This window comes from Chrysemys picta, chromosome 5 (assembly GCF_011386835.1).
Source record: "Chrysemys picta bellii isolate R12L10 chromosome 5, ASM1138683v2, whole genome shotgun sequence".
NCBI classification, from domain to species: Eukaryota; Metazoa; Chordata; order Testudines; family Emydidae; genus Chrysemys; species Chrysemys picta.
This window is the reverse complement of record NC_088795.1, coordinates 79,448,668-79,472,580: the sequence shown is the minus strand read 5'-3', so window position 1 is coordinate 79,472,580 and position 23,913 is coordinate 79,448,668. Positions and strand designations below refer to the sequence as shown.

Sequence of the window (23,913 nt, the reverse complement as noted above, 5' to 3'; positions counted from 1 at the left end):
TCTTTTCAAGCAACAGCTCTATTGTTTCCTGTTCAATGCAAAAGTATAGCTTTATCCTGTTGTGTAATAAAAAGGGATTTGGCATTCAACAGATTTCATGTCAGTTACCCTAAATTTTACTCAGTTCCACCCCCTTCTTCTTTGTGCTTGATGCTGGGAACTCTATAGTTATAACATTATTTCCTAAAACTCTGTGTTACAGTTTAACATTTAACAAGGCAAAAGGGAGAAGCTCACCCCTCCCTCTTGCAGTCGCATGGATTCCAAAACTTCTATCTCTGAACTAATTGCTCTTGCTCCACAGTAATTTCCTCCTCCACTCTCCAAGCACAGTTGCCAAGCTACTTTCAATTTAAAAAGACAGATACCTACCTCTTCAGAGCCAGATCTAGCCTTTAGAGCTCAGGATGCCTTCCGGAAAATTTCCTCTTCCATTCCAATTTTATCCTAGTCCCTATGCCCTATAAATGCCAAGCTTAACCTCAGCTTTCATTTATGCTTTAAAGTAATGTTTTAATATTCATTGTTGCAGTGACCATTTATATTTTTCAAGTTATCACCGATATTTAAAGTTTGTCATGGTGATATTTCCTAAAAAAAATCATAGCATATTCAGTTCCCCACCCTGCCCCATACCAGGGCTGACCACTTGGATCTGTTAATTTCAGAGCTGTAGGGACATAAGGTCTTGGTGGATTTTGACCAACACAGGCTATAGGATGGGAACAAGCTGCTTGCTGTCAATAGCATAAGCGCTTCTGCAAGCTCTTCCTTGGCCATGCCCATTGGTTTTCAACTAAGTTGTCTGCTTTGATGAGCAACCATTATGGCCGTTGGCCACAAAGAAGAATGGGTCAATAATGTGAAAGGCAGTGTGACCTGATGGACTAAGCAGATAACAGGGAGCAAAGAACTTTGAAATCTGGCTCTGATGCAGACTGTCTGTAGTATCAGGCAAGTCATTCAACCTCTCTGCCTCATTAGATTTCCCATCTGTAGAATGGGGAATACCACCTACCTCACAGGTGGCTGTGATTATTAAATAATATTTGTAAAGTGCTATGTAAGTGCTACGTACTGTTATGAGAAAGAGCACGTGCTAAGTAATTGGAAGCAATGGAATAAAGGGAGTGCAAAAATGACAGAAAAATAGAAGGGAAGGAGAAAGTTAATCAGAGAGTAGAGTGGGATAACAAAAGAAGGGGTGAGTATGAGTGATTGAGAGGAAAGTAAATGATTTTATTTCCAAAGAAAGAGAAAGCTAACAATGAGAAAATAAAAACCAGAGAAAATGCTTGACAGAAAGGTAAGGCAAGGAAAGGATGTGGACATGAAGGAGAGACAAGGGAGATAAAGTGGTTGAGAAAAATAAGCAAGACTGGCAATTTTGAAGTTAGTAAATTGAATGTAATTAATTCATATTCCTCTATTTTATACTCCTTCCAAGGCAGATGCCCCATTTCTCTGTCAATTTGAGATTTTTTTTTTAAAGTTCTAGGCATTTCTCTCGTGTTCATCACTGTAATACATGAGCCTCTCATTACATATCCTCACATCACCCCTGTGAAGCAGGGAAGTATCATTAGCCCCCTTTTACAGATTGAGAACTGAGGCAGAGAGATCAGATTAAGTGTCTGATTTATAGAGGTGTTAAATGCTTCAATTTCCTACTGAGTACGCCAGTTGTGGGTACTAATCATTTTTGAAAATTAGGCTATTAATGATTAGCTCATAAAGACAGAGTCCTAGTCCAATGCCATAACAACAAAATCATCATTCTTCTCCAGCTAAGATAGCTTTTCCATTATATTATTTTTTCTGGCTACTCTGGATTTCTGAGGTAACTAAACAGAGAAAAAGACACAGATAATTTATGCACTGAAAACCCATGGGTGGATTGTGCCTAAGAGCCCCATTATGTCTGGGCAATAATTATTTGAAATTTTACTTTTTGGGCTTTGCTCCTCTTAAACAAAGGATACCGGTGGCAACCCAAAGTCCTCGCTTTCATAAACAAATGTTGATTAAATTGGGGAGCCCCCAAAGAATCACGTTCCTGACTCTAGTTAAATTCCCAAGGCTAGTCCTGTACATATTCATTTGTTATCAAATGACAAGGGTCACATTATTTAGGAAGAAGCTGAATAATTCTTTCAAAGGCACACAACTAAGTACCAGGGTGGACTATGGGAATGCCTACAATGCCCTGCAATTCAGACTAATAGGGTAGGTCTACACTTACCCGGTAGTTCGGCGGCGAACGATCGAACTTCTGGGTTTGACTTATCGCGTCTTGTCTGGACGAGATAAGTCGAACCCGGAAGTGCTCGCCGTCGACTGCGGTACTCCAGTTAGACGAGAGGAGTACCGCGGAGTTGACGGGGGAACCTACCTGCCGCGTGTGGACCGAGGTAAGTTCGAACTAAGGTACTTCGAACTTCAGCTACGTTATTCACCTTAGTTCGAATTAGGGGGTTAGTGTAGACCTGGCCATAGAGTGTGAATAGCAGCGTGCACCAAAGTGTGGTGCTGTAACTCCCCCATGTGGACCCTGAGGGCAAGAACTTAATGGTCCTTGAGGACTACATTAGTGTGAATTCAGGGCCTTTAAATTTGTGCCCACAGCATCCACAGGGGGGAGTTACAGTGCAGCACGTTGGTGTGCACTGCTTTTCACATTTCCTTAGGGCACATCTACACTGCCATAAAAGACCTGTGGCATGGCCGTGGTTGGCTGGGTCAGCTGACTTGGGTCGTGGGGCTGGGGCTGCTGGGCTATAAACCTGCAGTGTAGATGTTGGGCTCAGGCTGAGTGTTCTGAGATCCCATGAGGGAGTGGGCTGTAGTCCACGAAAGCTTATGTTCTAATAAATTTGTTAGTCTCTAAGGTGCCACAAGTACTCCTGTTCTTTTTGCGGATACAGACTAACACGGCTGCTACTCTGAAACCTGCATCTACATTGCAATTTTTAGCCCCACAGCCTAAGCATCATGAGCCCAAGTCAGCTGACCTGGGCTCTGGGACTCAATGCCATGGATTAATTGTAACCTAGACATACTCTTAATCTGAACAGTGTGGCAACATAGACATGCCCTTAATCCAAGGTCACGGAGTTTACATTTCCAGCAATTAATAAAACCTTAACCTGAACCCTGGCTCTAGCCACCTACTTCTATGAACTTCACAGAAGTTTGGATCTGCCCTATTTCCATAAAGAATCCAAACCAGAATCTTGTATTAGTACAGATCCAGATTATGGGAATGTTTAAACTGGGATCAGATTCCAAACCCAAACTTTGAAGCTCTATCAATAAAATAATTTATTTAAAAAGTTTCAATGGTTTGCATTTTCTTGGTGATTTTCCTCAGCATATTAAATATAAATAGACTGAATTTTTTAAGGTAAATTGGAAGTTCAAAGTATTCAATGTCCCCTCAACATCAGCAAACTAGCCATACATAGAATATATGTTAATCCAACATGGCTGAACATTACTTCCTCTTTCATGAGCTTCCCAGTACCTCTAAAAGGTTCTGTACTTGGATTTATGTGCAACTATGTCTGATTGTGTATATGAAACAAAGATCTGTAAGGTCAGGATGTAGCAGGTAAAAACTTATGTAGTGAATTTTTGGTGTCACTTAACTCACTTTATGAAAAACTAAGGTTCCGAATGAGATATTGACCAACTGGTCAGTTTTATGCCCTTGTCTAATTTTGATCTTTTCTTCTGTTTTTTTAGGAAGAAAAGCTTCTGCTCAGTTTATGACATCTTTGGTTAACTCAGCAGCAGGAGGCAGTGCTGACAGGTAAACAGAACCTAAATAACCTAAAAATAAAGTGGAAAAGATCTGTTTTATTAAAAAATAGACCAAGATTCATTTTTAATTCAATCTAATCCTAACTTTTTACTTTTCCTTTTCCTTTAAATAAAAAAGCCACAAAGTTGTGGTCAGTGAAAAAGCAGACACTAGCCATAGATGAAGGGAAAACTGGTTTGTGGAAGAACCTCACAAATGTCTTGACTGAATGTGTTGTCAAATTCTGTTGTATAATGATCAATTCTTTGACAGAACATCTGCTCATTTCATCTTCTGCAAGTTCAACTCTACACTCTTCTACTGTTCTGCCTTCAATGTAGAGTTTCTTGACATATTTTTGGCACTGCAGTTTTATATTCCATATCCAGATAAAGACTTTCATATTTGTCTGTTGCTGTTATGAAGTATTCATGGAATTGATCTTCCATATAGATTTCCCTCATATGCTGTTTCAAAACCTGAACTTTCTCAATTGTGCAAAAAGCATCCAAGTCAACTCTGCAAAAAGTCATTGAAGGATGGCATTTACCAACTATAGCACAGCTTTGAAAACCACTAAACAGAGACAAATTAATAGGGTTTTTATCTAAACTAGTAAACTTGTGGCATCAGAATAGACTTTAGGATTAAGAGAGGTAGCACTCATTCCCTCCAGGCCCTCAGCAATGCCTTGAAAGTTCTGACACATGACTATAATCACTTCAGTTTTGAAGTCCAGTCTGTTTTTGAGGTTTTAATTACTCTGTCAGTTTCTAGGGGGGCTTGCATTCTTTTCATCACATTGTCTTTTTATGAAATACCCTCAACACATTTCTCAATTATTTAAAGATTTTTTTTAAAATTTCCATTGTGAGTGTTTTCTGTCAGACCTAAAAACTTTACAGTATAATAAACATGGAGTAGAACTATGCAACTATAAAACACTGGGCAAAGTTTATATACCATGGATAGAAAATCATTAACTGAACCCTCCCTTAGGCTACCTTCCTTTTAAAATAATTTCCTAACGCTGTATTTATCGCCGTGTTACTTCTCCAGTACTGTCAGAAGAATTTTGGACTTTGTTTCAACATGGCTTTTAGCCTGTTGGATATCAATTGTCTTTGAAGTAAGATTGCTGCTCATATATCTTAGTATCAGATTAGGCTGCGGCACTTTCAGTTCTCATAAATTAAATCGAGTAGGGACAGCTCAGCACTTGAATGGGAAAACTTCACGGAAAACCCAGGTGCAGTATTAAGTGGTCTTTGTAAGTTATTTAATGGCACTCCTCCTTCTATATCACTGTCACTATGACAGCCTGGTGCTTGGGGGCACACTGCAGCTATCTGAAGGAGATGTAAAGCCATGCTGTTGGATATTTTAGCCATTAAGGATCTTTTGATGATATGTTGAGACCAGCACACCATTTCCACAACATTCATGGCCTTTGGTGCCCAGGGTTCAGCGAGACCAGGTCCAGTAATTAAATGTAGCAGCATTTCTAGTTAACATTACAATGTGAGTAACAATAATGGGGTGACAGAAAGCAATGAACTGCTTATTTACAATGGTGTCACATTAGAACAGCAGATGATATCAAATCAGGCCCCATGGACATCAATAAATGGGGCCAGTATTATAAAAAACTATTAGTGCCTTGATAACTTGAGACTGATCAAATTTGAAGATGACAAAAAGCTAAGGGAGACAGCAAATACAGAAGATAGAAAAACACAGAATTGGATCTGAATAACTTGGGGGTATGGTCAGGCCATTAAGAAAGCAGATTTATTCTAAGGAATTTTGAGATGTTACATTTTGGTCCAAAGTCCTTTTCCTTTCTTCTCCCATGTTCAGAAAGTCCACAGTACCCTTAGCAATTGCATATGAGACGTGTGTATGGAGGGGGGTCAAGGTGCTAGGATCCACTGTAGGTGAAGCCACATTATGGGGCAAACTTCTAGCATTGCCATATGCAATCTTTGGGGGCTGAAGGGAGCTGAAGTACAGTGCTTCATCCTTGTGGATAGGAAAGGAAAAGAGCCCTCCAGCACTTAGGGGTCGCTCTTCTTCTGCTCTTTGGGCTGGAGGGTTCTCCGGCTCCTTACTGCCACATTGTTCCCCATCTTCTTCTAGAGCAGAATATGATAATCTCACTGTAGGATGTACACACAGAGAGCTTGAAGCATGGACTTGAATTAAGTCAGTCAAGAAGTCTTTTCAGCAAATTCATCCCTAGTGCAACTCCACCAAAATCAATGAAGTTACATCAGAGAAGTATTTGTCCCAGCATACCCCAGCTTTCCTCATAATCTGTTTCCACTTCCGCCCTTGTCCATGCCCATTGACAATAGGAGTTTACCCACATCTCAGGCTTGTAACTTCAGTGTCATTTTCAGCCCCTCTCTCCTTCTTCTTATAGCCTAGCTCTGACTAAATTTTGCCACTTTTAATAAAATATCAAAATGTATCCATAATACTGCCCATATCTTGTTTGTGTATTGCCTTGGTTCCTGAAACTGGCTCTTCTCTGTACTTTCCACATCTCACCTCTTTTCTTTCCACTCTATCCAAATTACTAGCTTTCAAGTAACCTTCCTTTTCTGCCACTCAAACCACATCCATCCATTCATTCATTCGTTTCCTCTTGTTAAAGCATCAAATTCAAATACTTCATTCTCAATGCACTGTGCAATCTTGCCATCACTTAGTCTCTGCCCTCATTTCTTCCCAGTTTCCCTTTTTTCTCTATGCTCCTCCCAAACATCTGTCCTCACTGCTCCCTTTTTGTATTTCTCGGCTTCTTTTCCAAGTTCCCTCTAAGACTGGAAAATTTTCCAGTCTGTATAGAACCTTCTCTTCCTTTTTAAAAACCCTTCTTTAAATCCCATTTCTTCCATGGAACAGTCATGTGTTGGTCATCAATGATCATGTCTAGACCAGGAAAATAGGTCGTGTTTAAATAAAAATGTTAGCTAACACATTGTAACTGATCTATATTTTTACATACTAGTGTACATGGGGCTTAACACCTTTAAAAATATATGTTAGCTCTCTGTGATTAGCCCTAAGGAGGAACACAGAGAGGGAAATTGGTAGTTCTCTGCACAACTATGAAATATTATTGTTTACATAAATATAACACCATAAATATACACAGATCTTTACAAAATGCAGAATGAGACACAGTCCTAACCCAAATATTTTGCAATCTATCTCAGATAACAGCTTGGTGGTATGTGAATATATTGTTATGGGTTGGATGAAATATCATTGAGGCTGGGTAATCACTTCCGTTCATTTAAGCTTGCTGTAAGAAATAGTTAAGCTCCTTTATCAAACAATAGCAGCCTTCACCCCAAATGTAGGCAAATGTCACTGACAAGAACAAAGGCACACAGGAGGCCACTCAGAAATTTGAACTATGTGGGCAGAGGGGATTTGGTGGGGTATTGTTTTTAGCAGGGAGGTGTGTGAGAAAGATGTAGGAAAAACACCACAGAAACAAACACATAGAAAGAGCAGAAAGCCAGATGCAGCCTGAACAAGCAGTGAGAGTGTGGCCCTGGGAAAAGCCTAGAGACAGCTTTTGGGGCTGAGTGCTGGCTGAAAGGGGCTTGGAACTGTGAAGAAAGAAACTATCTCCTGCTGTTTGATTCTGCCTGTGTTCAGGGAAATAGGAATTTGTACATTCTTTGTGAATAAAAAGGATTGTATCAGGTACCAGACTCCATCATCAGTTTCTCCTCCTAATAGAAACAATCCACAGGACCATAAATATGGCTAACTGCTCAGGTCAAAAGGAGTAAAAATATGATTGGCCATGTCTAGTCTAGGAAAACAAGTCATGTTTAAAAAAGCATTAGCTAGCATGTTTTGACTAACACATTTTTAAACACTAGTGTAGACAGATTTTAACAGCAAAAAAATACTTCAAGTTGTTGTTGTCAACGCTAGGTTCAGGGGCTGAGATTTCAAAGCTGCCTAAGGGACCCACTCACAGACAATCCACAGCAGTAGAATGTAGTCAAGATCAAGTAAAGACTCATAAGGTGGCAACATGTGAATGTAACCAGAATCCTATCCCCCTGCACATGCATATGATAGCCACTGTGGACAAGAGAACAAACACATGTGAGATGAGTCTCACATTGTTTAATGCACTACTAGAAGGCACTCAGATGCTACATGGTGAATATGGTATAAGAGCCTGTACAGAACAGAATAGAATTAATTCACAAATATGTTCTTTATTTTGTAGGTATTCATTGAGTGCTTATCACCATGATATTTAATGATTCAGTCATGTTTGTTCTATTTTCTTATCTTCCTACTTTTTAATTTTTAACCCACCTGATAATAAAATTGGTATTTTATTAATTATTGTGTTAATTGAGCTTTTGCTACCAAACTTTACTCCCAATAGCCAATATGTGCAAGTTCTGGAGACTCATATTACAATTTAATTCATTAGTAACCTATTTCGAAGTTTATATTTCACTTACCAGATTGCATCAAATGAATCTTGAGTCAATCATCAAGTGTTGTTCGTCTCTTCGAAAAAACTCACAGATGTTTAAGTATCAGAAATCTAAATAAAATAAATAAATAAAATAAAATAAATTAGGAGGCTTTACACATGAAGTTTCATTACATTAAATCTTCATGTTCGTCAAAACACAGAATAATTGAGATACCCAAAATCGTGACCTGTGTGATAGAAAAATCAGCCTGATTTTTGTGGTGTTATTTTTTCGGGATGGAGGGGGTATTTTTTTCTTGCATTTGCTACAAAGATTACTGAGGAGAACATCTATTAACTGCCTAATTTGCATAAGCCTTCTGCTACTCAAGCTCTAGTAAGCCTTAAGCATTTAATACTGAATTATCTTATTCGTTATTTTCCAGCACCATGCTTACTATTTAGTTCTCGCTCCTATTTTCTAGGAATATTTGAGGCAGCAATTGCCCTGTCACACTAGTAGAGACTATCCTCCATGAAGTTTTCTGGAGTGATTGAGGTAAAAATAAAAATGTTCTGATATTTCCCCGCAGGAAAGTGGTAGTAGTTTCCTGGGCTTAAATAGGCTTTAACTACATCCCACAGAGCAATGCTTCATAGTATATTATTAGAGTGATCAAAAAGGATCAAAACATGTTACTATGAAGAACTGAGCATTAGCCCATGTTAAGCACTGCTTTGTGTATTTCTCATCTAAACTTTCCAAAATATGGGGTTCCAATACAAATTTTTGTTTCTTTTTGCAAAATTTAGTTTGTTTACTATTTGTTCTCTTTATATGCATTTTAGCTATATTGTTAACTAGTATATGCTAGGCCTGCATGTGGCATTTTCAAGTCCTTTGCTACAACAGGCACTAACAGAATCTGTAATATGAAATCTGCAAATTCTGTGGCAAAAGGGGAATGGACCAGCATCAACCCTCATCCTGGATCTGCCACTAGAAAAGGAGAGATATTATCCCTCTATCCTGGACTAAGGCTGTGCTGTGCCCCAAATTCTGCAACTGGAACCTGACTTTGTTGTGGTTTCCAAAGCCATGGAATTCTATGGATCCTAAGTAAATTATTAAAATCTAACAACGCAATAATCCTAAACCATTTCCGGCCAGTGAAAAAATAAACACCCTTAAAAACAAAAAAGTAAAACAGCAGTATCCAACAAAATACAGGTAGTCTGAAAACTTTCATAAAGATCTAAGCCTTTCTATCCAAAACTGTAACAAATGAGGTCCCATTTCTTCATTAAACAAAGCATGTGACTATTTGGAATGGAAAGGTAAAGCATGAGCATATTTCATTGTAACTACTAGGCAATTTCTCTGTCTTCAGGTTTTCTATAGTGGCTCAATGTCTCACAATAATCCTTCCTCCAATAGTCATACATAGTCCAAGAATCCATTTTTGTTCATTACCAAGCTTGATTTCTTGTGGGATTAATCTTCCTACACATAGTTCAAAGGACTGAATTATAGGCTTAGTTATTATGTGTGAAATTCTCTGGAAAACCTGGAACCAAAACATGTTGGGCCAGATTCATCCCTGGAATAATTCCATTGATACCAATGGTGTTATTCCAGGGATGAATTTGGCCCTTTAACTTTAAGACAATAAAAAGTTATCACATTCCAAGCATCCAATTATTGTTCACAATGACAATGTGTCCCACTGTTAATCAGCCTCTGTTTATGTATTTTTCCTGTTGTCAATAAAATTGCTGAAGCCATCTAACTATGAGTTGTGTCAATCTCATTCCAGCATTTAATTCAGAAATATGAAGGGTGACTTTATTAGAATTGTGTGTTTGATATGCTAACTTCTTATGCAGAGCTTCTCTCTTTATTGTGCTTCGTGGCTACTCAAAAATGTTATTTTGCACTGTTCTACGGTGTAATTGTGACAGGACTCTGGATATATTTGGGATCTGAGGGAGACATGGGAGAGAGCCTGTTGATGTATGTGTGTGCTGTTGATGTGTCTTTGTAAAGAGACTTACTCTTGATTTATTATAATTTTGCATTTACAACACAGCATGGGATCATTTTATACCAATATTTCATGTGGAATTTGAATAGCTGCAGTTAGCTCAGGCTTTTCCCTTTTGGAATGAGTGCCTATGTGCAAAGCAATAACCACGAATGACTAGCTAGGAGAGACAATACTGTTCAAAATACTGCATAGATACACCTTCAAATTCTAGTTATTTGTTTTCAAGACATTCCATACCAGCTCTTCGAAACCGGCCAACCACATTGAGCTCATAAAAGACCAGACTGTCCCTTGCCCTTATGCAGGTGCAAAAACTGGGAAACAGGCACAAGCAGATTTTCCCCTTCTTCTCCCCGCTCCCTTCCCCTGCAAATCCCCTGGGATCCAACCACAATTACAGACCCATTGCTCTTGTCAACTGGTCATCCCAAAAGAGGCCAAAGGAGTAAGGACCATAGCTCTCTGCCACATCTGCACTCAGCAGCAGAGCAGGGTAAGCTTCACCCTCTTGCAAGGAAGATACATTGTGTCCTTCAGGAGAAATAAATGTCCAGAGCTCTTTGTGGAGCTCTCCCAGGGGCATGACATAATTACACTGCCTCAATGTGGGCCAAAGCTTTAATGACATAGTCTGGCCCAAAATATATACAAACAAAACAGTTTATTGAGCAATTATGGACTTTGCATGATTTAATGTCTCATTGTTCACTCACATACATATTTGGTGGAGATGAAATGTATGTGAGCGAATTTTGCAGGCTCAATTTAGGCACCATTGTCTGCTGGCATATATACAATATTTCTCTGCTTTTTCACTTGTTTTAGGCTATTCTTTTCATACATGACATTAAATTAATCTAGTATAAACAAATATCAAAATGACCACAGTTTAACATTTTATCAAAGTAATTCATGCAATGCTTAATTTGTAATGAAAGAGGTGCTGGGGCTCAAGCAATTTTTTAATACTTTCATAAGTGATGCAGCAAGCCCAGAGGTGCTGGGGCTAGGAACTGCCAAGCCTAGAGGTGCTAGGCCTCAGTCTTGGCAAGTGCTGGCACAAATTAAGCACTGAATTTACGTATATAAGAAACTCAAGTGACCTATGCCATAACAGGAGCACAGTGTTAGGTGAATATGATGGATCACACAATACCATTTTGCAACCACCATGTTTCATTTAAGAGAGGGCTCATTCTAATTTTCAATAACTTCAAATGTTCTTAATCTTAAAAAGTTACCATGTGGCAGTGCTCCATAACTCCTGAAATACAGCACATGGGACTTCTTTTGTTAATGGATTGATACCTGCTTTATTCAATTTGTGCAGTATATTGATTAGCAAATTAAATCTCTAAAAATTAATGGAGGTTCTGCATTTCCAAATGCACTCAGTACATCTTTCACATCTTACAGTAAGAATTTAAAAGGTCTGTTTCTCCTTTCACACCAGTATTGTACTGGTATTGTTCCTTTGGGCCAAATTTTTAAATTAGGTGGAGCAATGCTGGATGCAGACTTGTGGAGGAGGGCAAAGACTACTACAACAGGGCTATGTACCCAGAAATCCTCTTGCACGATGGCCCATTGAGTTGAATTTTTAGATGCTTTGAACCACCAAGCATTTTTAGATGCTTTCTGGCAAAGAAAAGCCAGAGCACACAGGTGAGACTGGCACACTGACTTTATTGGAGTTCTGATTTACACACGTGTAACAAAGAAGAATCAAGCTCAAAGACTTTTATGAGCATTCTGAGCTGCCTGTCTCTTATTCTTGCTAAATTAAGGCCTTATACTCTCCCTTTTAGTTATTCCTCAATTAAACCGTACTTGAGGTACTTCATTTGAACTATTCTCTGCCCCCGCTCCCCCAGATTCTAGTCTGCTAGACAGCCATTCACTAATACAAATGTTTCAAATGGGAAATGTTGGTAAGCTGATGAGGCACAGTTATAAAGCAGACACAACTGCATTAAAGTTTTACGTATTTGTTTACTAGCAGAATGAGATGAGATAAACAGAACATACAGCAAGGAACTGAGGATTAAAAAAATAAATCTCTCCTGAGACTAACCTAATAACTTGCTCCAAAAGCTCTCATAAATTATTAGCTTTGAAATCATTCAAAGTGTCTGAAACATAGTATGTGTCACTGATGTACTTGAAGTTCACCTAAGAAACTTGTATCATCAAAATGTGCCGACAAAAACTGCCAGCAGCTACGCCACCTTGCAATCAATCACATATCTGTTTCAGAATTATAAAGTGTCGGAGAGCCATAATTTCATCTGCTTTCAGCTGCATACATTTAAAACTTCACATTCTTATGGAGGAAGGAAAAAGACTGAAAAGATTTGTCAGCTCGGGTGCCCTCCATCTCATGATCTCTATCTTAAAAGCACTTTCAGAAAGTCTTGATATGTTATTTTAAATTAATACAGTGTATAGCAGGATACATATTTTAAATTTTAAGGTGAATTTATTGTTTGTGAAAGGTGACAGTCCCAGAAATGTAGGTCCTCTTTTTAGTCTAGGAAGAGACAGCCTGGGTGACAGCAGTGCAAACACCTCCACATTGCCCATTCACTGATGTGCCAAAGTCCTCCTGGATGGGCCACTTCTAAGGGTGATGGAATAATCAGCCTCCATGCCCATCCAGTGCATTTCCATATTGTACTGTGCACCAGTGTGTTAAAATCACAGGAATGACATCATATATATTAATGGATCAGTAACAACAGCAGCTTTGACTAAGCAAGGATTGGTGGGGATAGACTCACTAGACTGCCGTACGTATGTTGTCCATAACCTGTCCACTCACCCACCTGCTCTGTCCTCTCCACATCCATGTCAGTCTCCAACTTACACTTGTCTATAGATGCACAAGAGTGTGCTGAGCAAGAGCAGCAGCACATAGAGCTTTGTGGAGTACTTTCCCTAATCTTCTCCTTGTGACTCTGACTGCAATCTAAAAACTACTCATTAACTTTATGAGAGACCCAATCAGACACATGTTAAACACCAGCATAAGACAGACAACAGAGGAAACATCTGATCAGATTGTTGTACAACAGACATGTACCAGACATGGCTACTCGGCCAAGCGCATGGAAAACTGGAGATGTGGCTTTAGGGCTGATGCTAGAGATGATGGTGTAGCTGGAGTGAGGCACAGGTGTGAAATGAGGCAGAGGGGCACTTATTTGCTAGTCTATCCCAAGGGAGGGGGGGAGACTGGGAACCACTGCCTTAACTAATCCTACCAACATCACAACATGCCTACAAAAACAAGACAATTTTCTTAACTCATGAGAATGAAACAAATATCACAGAACAAGTAACCAAGCATGAAAGGAATATTCTCATGAACCAGGTCCACCCTGTATAATGGTGAGCAAAGTGCTTCATTTCCATGTTGAGTGTAATACAGGAAAGTGATCTGTATCCTATGCATCAGTTTTTTTTCCCTCCCTCCCACCTCGCATTTCTCCACATGATTCAGAGTACCAAAGTGCTTCCTGTTCTGAGCTACAGGACACATGCTGGGTGCAGCTCTTGAAGTGAGCTCAGCAAGGGTCGGAAGCAGGCAACGCTGTGAGCTAATGGAAGAATAATTTAAAGTGAGCTTGGATAGTTGGGGAAAAAAGGACCCACACATAGTGAAAATAAGATTTGCGTTTCTTGTTCTCTTTTACTTGCTGTTGGTAATTTCAGATCTTTCATTTCAAAATCTATTTCAAATCATGTCTGAAATAGTAAAGTGTGTTTAGCTTTTATCTGTCACTTTTTGATAATTTCTATTAACCTTACTTTAAGAGTATTGATGTTAACTCTACAAAGAATAATTAAATGCAGTTAAGAACAGTAATTTGGTATATTTTGATTTATTATTGTAGAGATTTCCATACATTATTTCAATCTTTCTTTTGTAGTAGAGAATACTGCATACTCCATAGTTCCTGATTAAATTCAAGTTTTTATGATATCCCCCCCACCTTTTTTTTTAAAGACATTCACTGTTCCTCACCTGCACCCCAAGAACATGGTTACTTACTCCAAAGGCAAAAATGTTCTTTCAGTGTAAGGGCATAGCTAGTTTACCTGGCTATTACTTTACAATGGCTATTAGCCAAGATGGTCAGGGATGTAACCCCATGCTCGGGGTGGCCCTAAGCCTCTGACTCCAAGAAGGGAAAGATGGAGTGGATCTCTCCAAAATTGTCTTGTTCTGTACAATGACTCTGAAGCTCTGGTAGTGGCCAATGTCAGAGACAGGATACTAAACTAAATAGATCATTGGTCTGACCCGATGTGGCAGCTCTTATGTTTTTACTTAACATTTGTCTGTGCATAATGCCATGGATTATGGTGATATAGGATTTTGCTTTCTGCATCCCCTAGCTACACCAGAGTCTCAATGGCTCCAACCAAATTTCAACCCCTTTCTCTAATTCCTAACTCTTCACTGTAACCTTTGCACTACACAAACTGTTTGGGTGTGCTTTCTAAACCTTTAGTACTGTAAAAGGTACTGCAGCTTTTGCAAGCTAAATAACTGTACACTGTTGGCGTGGTTAAAATTGCAGCTATGCAGAAGGACAGCAGCATTCTGATTAAGGAAGGCAGGACTAGACAGAGGACATCTTATGTTACCTGTGATGCCCTGGTGACACATTTTCCCCTTGATTTATGTACCTAATTATTTTCTTTATTAATTTTTTTTGGTGTGAATTTAACATTCCTCAACTGTACAAGTCTATTTCAATCCTGGGATGGTGGGCACAGCCCACCAAAACAATTGAAGGTCTGCCCCCTCAGATTAGAGAAAGGACACAGAATCCAGAATTTAATATGGGAGGGACAAAATATGAAAATAGGAAGGTGGTTATAGGTTATTGGATCCAAAAGAGGAATCCAGCTGTGGATGCCAAGCAGAGAATGCCATGCTGCACCCACTTCTCTAAGAAAGAGTTCAAGGAGTCAGTGGATGGTAAAAGTCACCACAGTTTTAGAGAACCCCTCCCCACTCAGCCTCCTTCTCCTTAAATAAGTTGATGAGGTCTCAGGACTTTGTGGGGCCATGTGCAGGGAGTGCACATCAGAACAGATGTGGGGAGAAGCGTATTCAGAACCTTAATAAATAGTTCTGGGAGAGATGGAAGTGAAACTGTAATCCAGTGCACTGCAGATAGATGTGCTCAAGATCTCCCATCATATCAGGAGGGGCAGGTGATGAGGACATAAAGTCATAGTTCCTTGGAAGTTGTTACATAATGGACCTGAAAGCAGTTCTACACAGTCACTTGTGGCAGAACCTGGAATAGAACCAGCTCCACCAATAGCCATAGAAAATCAAGGTCTCCAATAATCCACTGAACAGTTATGATACCTGCAGCAGCAATTCCCCATGCAGTTCTACCAACATGCCTCAATCCTGCTCTTAAGGGATCACTTCTAAAGGCGAGAGAATACTTCAGTCCTTGGCCTATTTTTAGAGTCCACCAATGAAGAAGCCGATTAGTGCCAGCTCTGGATGTTTTAGTGATGTGGACACTTGTACCAAGGGAATTGGCCTGAGACTAAACTTAATTAACAAATGAATGTGCATTTTGCAGTAGATAAACTACATGACTGATGATGTTAATATCCTGTTTATAATCCTTCTGTGGGGGAAATATCCTAAGACTCTGAACACAAAGATGATGTTGACGATATTCGCGTATTTGATGCTAATGGTGGAAGTGAGATTTTGCAACCTACTAACCAACATTAAAAAGCTCTATAACATTTGAAGTTTTAAATAATTTTTTAAAATAGCCAAACATTTTCAAATCTGCAGAAAAGTTTGGCTTAGGTTGACCTCAAGGACCTGTCAAAGATTGGGGGGGAGGGGGGCAGTGGGGGGATGAGAGGGGAAGTTCGAATTTTATCAGAACTGGATAGCCAATCTGTAGTGAGCATGACGGTAAAGCAGTGTAAGATTTTATGGGGCCCTCTGTAATGCAGATCAAAAATAGTCAGCATGAGGCCTCTATTTCATCTTATTGATTCCACTATCAATCTGCTAAAGGTGACACCTCCACCTCCTTCCACAATTTCATGTGTTCTAATTAGTTGTTTTGCTGTAGTTAAACACTCCATATCTTTTCACACCAGATATAGTTATTGGCAGGCTATCAGCCATTAGTCATCACTGGTGGATTTTCGGTTTAACAACGGGCCTTTGTAATCACAGGGCTGTGTGTGCGCTATATTCTATGCTTTGCAAGACATAAAATACTTCTGTAGCTGCCTAATGGCCACCTGTTTAACATATATAAATTGCAGGAAAAAGCCTGGTTATTTTTGTCCTGTAAACAAATAAAATATTTTAAAAGATATTAACAAAGGCCATGATCATGCACTGGGATGTGCTAGCACAAATCTCTATTCTCATGCAATTCTATACACATACAGGGGTCCACAGTTGTGGAAGAGTTGTGAAACTAGAATGATTTTTGTTTACAGGGAAAACCATAACCTTTGAGGTCAAGGGAACTTGCTGGAGTACATCATCCCACAAATATGCAGGAGCAGAGCCTAAGCAGGTTACAGTGTGAACTAGAGCCATCTCCTAAATTTAGGAATAAAACACTTATCAGCAATTCACAAGCCTCTTCATATTAAAGAGCGTTCATATTCTCAGAAAAGGTACCGTAGCTGAATTATTCCAAAGATTATTATATTTGAAGACATGTTTTTCTTTGAATCAATAGATATTGCAGATCAATTTCCCTTTTACGGTTATGCCTGTACTGAGAATTTCATTCATTCCTTTTTTTTAAACTACACAAAAAGGAAGAAACAACATCTTATTTCTATTTAGTGATTTGACTGTTCCCTTAAAATCCATTCGCTGTTGCTTGAGTTAGGATAGGGTGACCAGATAGCATTTGTGAAAAATTGGGACGGGGGGGGGATGGAAGGTAATAGGACCCTATATAAGAAAAAGGCCCAAAAATCGGGACTGTCCCTATAAAATCTGGAAAAAAAAAACAGGAGTACTTGTGGCACCTTAGAGACTAACAAATTTATTAGAGCATAAGCTTTCGTGGACTACAGCCCACTTCTTCAGATATGCATATGCATCCGAAGAAGTGGGCTGTAGTCCACGAAAGCATATGCTCTAATAAATTTGTTAGTCTCTAAGGTGCCACAAGTACTCCTGTTCTTTTTGCGGATATAGACTAACACGGCTGCTACTCTGAAACCTATAAAATCTGGACATCTGGTCACCTTAGGTTAGGAAGATGTTTGCATGGTAGCTGAGTCTGGAAAAAAAGTATTTTCAAGGATCCCATCCAAGGTTCGGTGCTTGCTTGTCTAGCTCAGCTGAATATGATTTGAATTAAGAAAAGAAATACAAATAAGTAGACCAAGTGAGAACACTACTTGGTTAGTACAGCTTTAAGCAACAGCAGCCTCTTCTTCACTGTGGCAGCATGCTGATGAGAGATCACTTCTCAGGATCATTACTGGAAATAAGTTCCCTAGTAAAAATTAATCTATCGGTGCCCACATTATACAAGATTTCAATTATTCATTCATCTTATTTATTACCTAATATGTGTAGGGCTACTTAGTCGTCTAGCTGTCCTGCATTTAAGAAGTATGTTTCTCTGAGCACCCAGAAAGAAATAATAGTTTAATACGCCTTAGCCTGATATTTAGGATGCTGCTTTAAAAAAAAATGTAATTGTTGTTTCTTTCCTACTCCACTGCACACATTAAAAAAAACAATTGTACACAGTGTTTTTTCAACTTGCTAAGGTTAGTGAACTATTAAAGAGAACAACACTTAATGTACTAGAAAGAGCAGATGAATGCAATTCTTTAAATTACAGTAGTACGAGCCCTGTGAAAGTTAGCTTTTGAATCCTTTTTGTTGGATTCCAATATTTTATAGTCTTTGGGTGTGACCTTTATTTCAGCTTGCCATCAGGAAATGAGGAATTCTGTCTCTTGTCAGGTTCTCCGTTCAGAAGTACTGTACAAACAGAATTTAGTTGCTTTGCTTTTTTAACTTTAAGGTAAGACAAATGTCATTTTCCCCATTTTTTTGCCCTAGAGGGAAGATGAATATTATCCAAACCTACTGTTCTCATCCTTGTCACACTGAACTAGGATAAACAAAAGTTATAAAATGCTAGTTTTAACAAAGTGCAACTGTTTCTTTACATCACCCTCTATATAGGTTCTTAAACTGCACCCATCACCTTGGTATTTGAGCACCTTGACAACAATCAAATACTATTTTGGGCTTCATTTTCAAAGATTTCGAGCCACAGTAAGCCTGGTAAAGATAAAATAGTTTGTCCTGTCAATCTTCAATGAAATTAAAAAATTGGATTTAAAAAAAATTCCCATAACGCTGGCATGTGTGTTGCCCTGAATCATCCTGCAGCACTGCCAGTTACAATTTACATTTACTAAAAAAAGGAAGATTGAGAAATTTTTCAATATATCATTATGGATAAATTTCACATCCATGTCGGTGAGGATTAGAGAGATGGAATGAACATACCGCCTCAGAAAATGTTTCTGTTTAACAAGTAGTATCAAGTTCAGCCCTTTCCACAGACAGGTCCGCAGTCTTGAGAAAATTACTCCCCCCGCTTTCCCCTCCCCGCCCTCATTTTGGGGTCTGGGCTTTTAAAATTGATTATTCACTTTTCTGTACTCTCTCCTAGTGTAAAATGGTTTGCACACTTTTGAGCTTTCATGGTTTACCTGCAGGATTAAACAGTAACTCAAAAATGCTTAATCCTTTTTGTTTTCTTTGAGTTTTGTATCAAGTCATTTCCATTTTTTTTTAAAGGATGTTCTAGCTGTCCTTTTTTTACCAAGACACACTAGTTTTTCTTCGTGTTTGAGGTTAAAAAGTGCAGTTTGATCCAAGGAAGGCAGTTATGCACAAGAGACTGCTCTGTACTAAATTAGAAGGTTTCTCATGCAGTGCATCCCTGCCTCTTGATTGGTGGAGTAAGGGTCTATGATTTATTATTTAGCATCACTTTCATACTGTATGTAAAATTCACAAGTTTTTAAAAATAAAAATTCAATGTAATGTGATTTCAATCATAAGAATGAACTATGTGTAACTGTGTGTGTGCACATTTCCATCTGTAAGAATAGATTTAGAGTGCTATGACCCACACCCTTATTCAGCAGAGCTACTTATGGGAAGATGAAGATTTGGACCCATAATTTACAACACTACAATCAAAGACATGAAGACTAACTACAGGCTGAGATTATAATTGTTCACTTACTCAACACATCAACAAATACTTCTGCATCATGGTGACAACTGTCAGATGGGCTATTAAGGACAGATTCTCCACTGCCTTGCGCTTTGTGTAGTCATTTGTGTAAACCAAATGCAAAGTGGGCGTGTAACAATTACCAAATACAAATTGGAGGCCTTTTACATCTACCTTGTGGAGGGCAAAATGAATACACAAGATGCAAAATTGTGGCAAATGAGACCCTTTCATTCCTAAAAACAGTAATGTAGTTTAAAACAACATCAGAAGTCCTTTATCAATAATCATAATAAATAAAAGTGTTAAATTGTAACCAATCCTAGCTGAGGGGGGGGAAAAAAAATCCAAGGCCTACATACTGTGCATCCATCCAAACTTTCTACACACATCTTTACTGGATTTAACCTCCCTTCTCTCCAAAAAAGCTACTATTACCACATGAATGGCAAACTACTCTGTAACTGTAGTACCACTCCATTCAACCACCCACAAGATGGTATATAAGCATAAACATCATAACTCACTCATCCAGCATCTGCTGCTCCAGCTTCAATCCTGGATCCTCTTTCCACAGCAGAAAAAGTCCTGCCAAGTATCTCCAAGAGCTCACTACCATGCCAATGTCCTCAATTATTTGATCAAAGCACTATTCAGTACAGTGGGTCTGATTTTGATCTCACTTGCACTGTTGAACTCTAGTGGGTCTGATTCTCTTTTACACTAAAGCCTCAGAGTCAATTAAATCTGCACCCATTTTAAGGCCCCTTTACATTGCAAGAGTGGTGAAAAGGGGCTGTAGTGTAAATAAGAAGCAGACTCTCTTGAATTCACTGTACTTACTCCTGATTTATACAGATATAAATGTGAGATCAGAACTTACCTAGCATCAGAGAACAATTACAGTTTGGAGTAGCAACATTCTTGGAGTATTTAAGTGGCAGACAGTATTGGTGAAAAAAAAAATTGTGGAAAGTTAGAAGCATTTTTTAGGGATCTACCCTGTTCTTCATCACAAAAACAGAACGGTGATGCAGACACAAGAAAATGTATACATTTGAATAAATAGGCAATGAGATTTAACAAAGCAGCTGGCTACACAAGATTTTCTTAACATGAATGTTGAAGCTCAATGTTTGAAGAGCTCAAGAGGCAGATTGCAACTTTGATAAACAATAGGGGTCTGCCAAACTGAGTCATGGTAATTATCTATACACAGTCAGTTGCTTTTCAACCCTGTTACGAGTCAGGGGCACACATTTGAACACTGTGCTTCCTGCTTTCTCCTCTTCTCTAGACCAATCTTTAATTAAGAGATATAAGGTTTTATATCTGATGTGCTACATTAAAAACACACTTTGCAAAACATTGTGCACTGAACAATTGGTTACCGTTTGGATTCTAATTGACAAATTCAAATTTCTTCTAAACATCTGATGTTGGGAATTCAACCATTTAGCTCTAAATTAGAGCTGTGTGAGCCACGGAGATAGCCACTGCTTGGAGAGCCAGGATGAACACTGTTAAACCTTCAAGGTTTGCCAGGTCTGCAGGGCTCCAAATCAAAACAGATGGATTGGCTTAAAGGAGTGCTTTTTAAAATTCTTGCTTAAAAAAATAGCATACCCCCTACCTCGTAAACCAGCCTCCCAGCACAGAAAAACAAAAAAATATATTTAACGGCCCCCTGTTCTGTTCCATTATTAATACCCCTCATGTACTACCCCAACAGAGTAATGCTCTTTGATGATTTTATCACCAAAGAACATTGCTGTGATCATGTAAGATGCTATGGAACCACAGATAATCAATCAAAATGAGAAAAGCAGATAAGGCAACTTTCTGACTTTTTTTAAAGTGAATTTAATGCTCATTAAAAATGAGAGACTGACAGCTTTTGAGATGGATGTCACCTTCTCTACAGCATGGGCAGAGGCAATGCAAACTAGCCCACAATATTCCACCAGTGCACCACAGCCTTCTCCTGAAGTGATCACCTACATAGGTAGAGCAGTCCTGTATTCATAGGCCAATTATTCAAGTCCTCGACATCTCTTGCTGGGATATCCAGCAAAGGGGGCTACTTACTTCTAATTCTGGTGGTGTTTTTGTGATATAGACTGGGAATAACACTGAGGACACCAGATCATTTCATATACTATAAGCCACTTAGTCAGCAGAAAGGAATACCCCTTGGTCACATCTAACTGGGTCAGATTCAAACCGGTGACCTCCTGTACTGCAGAGCTGAAAAGCTTTACATCCTAGATCTAGACTTCCAGAACAATTTTTTTTAAATTTAATATTTCAAACTAATTCAAGTTGATTGTTTTATGATAAACAGCTTACGGTCTGTGGAGGCATACTGAAGGTATACAATAAATTCATGCTTTCTGTGGACTATATGAAGTGTTCTTACATGACTAAACCTGGTATAATCTTGGTTGTGTATGGGGGTGTGAGATATAGAGGTGTAAGAGAAAACTGACAGATCTTCCTTTCAAAGCAAAGATTTTTAATAATTTTCTTTGTTGTTGAATAAAAAAGGTCTCTACAACTGTATGAGACCCTATTTTCTACTGTTTATACCTCCAACAGCTATTCCTCTGCTGTGTGGTTCTAAGTGCATTACTCAAACAAAAGAAGCTTACACTTTTGAGGGTTTAAATTACTTTGCAGTTTGGCATACAGTCAGTCTGTGTGAAGATTTGTAATTCAACATAGAGGAACATTGTCTTCTATAACCCACGGTTTGTGTTAGGACTAAACATTGAAAGTCACCTTTATATTGAACAGTAAACAATGTATATGGATGGGGGTGTAGAGAGGGGATGCATGGGGAGAATTGCCATTACAACAATTCAAGGGTGGGGAGGGTGGAGAATATAAAGAGAATGTTGCAGGTGAATCCTTCACATGTAGCCCAGGTGACTTTAGAGTCACTATTGTAACTAAGACAACAACTTATTGAGTTTCACTTAATGAGATTTGTGCTGCTATTGAATGTTTATGCTATTGTCAGTGCCTGCATTTCCCCCTTTTTTTTTTTATTCTTGTTCTCCACACCGCCCCTTTAATTGTGTTTCAGTCTTCATCTTGACACAGAGATTTAGTGCTGAAAAGCTGCAGCTGCAGCTGTACCATGATCTAAGACCCAAGTGTTGTGTTAGTAAAGATGCACTTCTTCCAAAACTGGATTCAATTTCTCCAGATTTTTACTGGTGTGTTAACACAAGCTCTGTGGTTTGAAAATGCCATTCCTTTACACTTCTGATAATGACATCAGATGCTTTGATGGTGCCTTTGGGGATACAAAGGGTTCCTGTTAGATTAGTCAACTAATATGTGTAAGGTAATTTTATCCGCCTGTGTTATATAGTTATATAGCTATAGTTATAGCCATAGACTTTAGCATAAGAGACAGAATAAGATATTTTGCCTGTGTCTGTGACCTGGAAGTGTCCATCTTTTATGTGCATCATTGCAAATTTCACAGGACCTATATTGACACCTAATCACAATCAATGCCAAGATAGGACAACAACGAGAACGAGACTCATCCTGTGCATTAAAAAGTAATTATAGACTGAATCTGAGTGCAGCTTATTCATTACATCTACAATAACTTCATTCTGAATGCATATAAACATGTATGGAACAATAGGCAGGGATGTGGGCTGGAGGACCTAATACTGTATATCTTTTTCATCTCTATTTCCTGTAATTCTAACTAATGTAACTGAGTCTTGAAGAGGATATTATTATATCTACTTCATGTAAAGATATTCTAGACAGCTGTCAAAGTCTGGCTTTGAATGTAGATTATCAATATTGAGGTTTGTAGGTAGGAGGGCTGTTAAGACTGCTGATAATTTTTAGTTGGGAAGGGGGGGATTCCATGCAGCTTTTTTCAGCTTTTGTTAGAGACCCATCCTACATATTTCCCCCTTTGAATCAAGAATTTCAAACTCTAATAAGCAATATGATTGCAAACAACTGTTACACATAATAAAGTACTTGTTATATATTATCCAAACCACATTTGTATTAAACACTAAAAACTGCTAACACATGATATTTTTAAGAGGTATTTCTGTTCAAAGTAGAAAATTGACATGCTGTCATGGTTTTCCTATAAAGAATAACAAAAAACAAACCAAACCCCAAACCATCTGGAATAAGAAAGCTGGTGCAGTTCAACAAATATACATGAATATAATTCACAGTAAGTCCTACAGGACACTGCTCGAGTGCCATAGAAGGCGCTCGAGCAATGTATCACCAGGGTCACAGATT

General features: G+C 38.7%; 1 protein-coding gene across 3 annotated transcripts in view; it reads right to left on the bottom strand.

Moving 5' to 3' along the window:
- Positions 1-23,913, bottom strand: part of TENM3 (teneurin transmembrane protein 3) — a 2,213,160-nt gene that overhangs the window by 1,076,147 nt on the left and 1,113,100 nt on the right. For all 3 annotated transcript variants that reach the window (XM_065596701.1, XM_065596700.1, XM_065596702.1), the window contains one exon: positions 8,311-8,396. The gene's annotated coding sequence lies outside the window, so the exon portion shown is untranslated. The remainder of the gene's footprint in view (positions 1-8,310; positions 8,397-23,913) is intronic.